The sequence below is a fragment of the Abrus precatorius genome, unplaced genomic scaffold (assembly GCF_003935025.1).
Source record: "Abrus precatorius isolate BTA unplaced genomic scaffold, Abrus_2018 Scaffold22, whole genome shotgun sequence".
Taxonomy (NCBI): domain Eukaryota; kingdom Viridiplantae; phylum Streptophyta; class Magnoliopsida; order Fabales; family Fabaceae; genus Abrus; species Abrus precatorius.
In genome coordinates, this window is record NW_020874365.1 from 1 (window position 1) to 2,500 (window position 2,500).

Consider the following 2,500-nt stretch of genomic DNA (forward strand, 5'->3'; position numbering starts at 1 on the left):
AGATACCATTGACTCTGGTATCTAATAAGTTCTAACTATACCTTACCTACTATTGGATTTGAACCAATGACTCCCGCCGTATGAAAGCAATACTCTAACCACTGAGTTAAGTAGGTCATTTATCACCCCAAATAGAAAAAAAAAAAAAGAGTCTCTATCGATCAGATCAATAGATTATAAATCGAATATTACTTATAAGCAATACCAACGCAATATCAAAGGGATTGGATCATGTAATATTCATCTTGACAAGAAATTATCTACATAATATGATAAATATGTATTAAAAGCACAAGGGCTATAGCTCAGTTAGGTAGAGCACCTCGTTTACACGCGCGCCAATGTTTTTTTTCAGAGGAGTCCGTCTTGTAATCAAAAGAGTTTATCTTATTATTAATAAATCCATGTCTTACTCCATTTTAAGGAACAAGAGAACAAAAGCCTGACAAAGGATTTAGACGTAAAATAGAATCCATTATTGATTTGAGATATTGATAAGGTCAATACTCACTCCTCTTCAATGCTAAGCATAATGGGTATAGGAACCTCAAATAAAATTATCCTTTGTTCCTATCTTATGAACTTTAAGGTGTATGAAGTTCATTTCCTATTTGATATTTTCATTTTAGTGGGTAGATAGAGAATCCATTTAACTTAAGTTGATCTAGGCTAGAAGCAGACCTATGTCAGGATAACCCTTCTTTGAAACACTTTGGTAGTGCTCTTAGATTGTAATCCAAATCAAAAATCAGAGCACAAGGAATCATATCTTTATTCTTTCTGTCAAGAAAAAAGATAGTGGACTAACTGTTATTTCTATCAGTTAATGAAAAAGCCCAATGCAAGAAAAAAATGCACGTTGGGTTTTTAAAACAATTCAAATCATTTCGATAATAATCAGTTTGATCTGTTTTACCGAGAAGGTCTACGGTTCGAGTCCGTATAGCCCTAATATTTCTACGGATACTAATAATATTTAGTATCCAATATCTCTCATTACTAATACTATTACTAAATATTACTAGTAGTATTAGTAATAGAATAGAAAGAATTCTTAAATTTCTATTAAGAATATATTAATATTTGATAAAATAATACTAATATTAGTATATTCGAATACTAGTCTCATTTTTTTTGGAAATAATTTAATTTTTTTTTATTTATTTTAGAAAAAGCATTTCTATTTAGAATATATTTCATATTTATTATTCTATAAATATTCATTACTATAATAATCATTAATAGAATAATCATTCTCCAATTTTCATTCAAATCGACTAATAATTAATACTAACCCAGTATATTTTCCACATTCATAGGAGTCATTTATGTTTCTGCTTTACGAATATGATATTTTTTGGGCATTTCTAATAATATCAAGCTTTATTCCTATTTTGGCATTTCTAATTTCTGGAATTTTAGCCCCGATTAGCAAAAGACCAGAGAAACTTTCTAGTTATGAATCGGAATAGAACCAATAGGCGATTCCTGGTTACAATTTCGAATCCGTTATTATATGTTTGCTCTCGTTTTTGTTGTTTTTGATGTTGAAACAGTTTTTCTTTATCCATGGGCAATGAGTTTCGATGTATTAGGAGTATCCGTATTTATAGAAGCTTTCATATTCGTGCTTATCCTAATTGTTGGTTCAGTTTATGCATGGCGAAAGGGGGCATTAGAATGGTCTTAATTCTTGACTATTTAGACAATAAAAAAAACATTGAGACAGTTATGAATTCCATTGAGTTTCCCTTACTTGATCGAACAACCAAAAATTCAGTTATTTCAACTACATTAAATGATCTTTCAAATTGGTCAAGACTATCCAGTTTATGGCCGCTTCTTTATGGTACCAGTTGTTGTTTCATTGAATTGCTTCATTAATAGGATCACGATTCGACTTTGATCGTTATGGATTAGTACCACGATCGAGTCCTAGACAGGCAGACTTAATTTTAACAGCGGGCACAGTAACTATGAAAATGGCTCCCTCTTTAGTTCGATTATACGAGCAAATGCCCGAACCAAAATATGTTATTGCTATGGGAGCCTGTACAATTACGGGGGGGATGTTCAGTACTGATTCTTATAGTACTGTTCGGGGCGTGGATAAGCTAATTCCTGTAGATGTGTATTTGCCAGGCTGTCCACCTAAACCAGAAGCCATTATAGATGCTATAACAAAACTTCGTAAGAAAATATCTCGAGAAATCTATGAAGATAAAATGAGTTCTCAACGAGAGAATAGGTGTTTTACTACCAATCACAAGTTTCATGTTGGATGCAGTACTTATACTAGCAATTACGGTCAAGGATTATTCTATCAACCGGCATCTACTTTGGAGATACCCTCTGACACATTAAAAAAAAAAAAATTCAGTATCCTCCCACGAAGCAGTGAATTAGACAGGATCCTTTTGTTTAAAATACAATAATAAATTAAATAGCAATTCCATTTTCAAAAATTGTATCGTAATGTAAATGGGAAAAACTAATACCA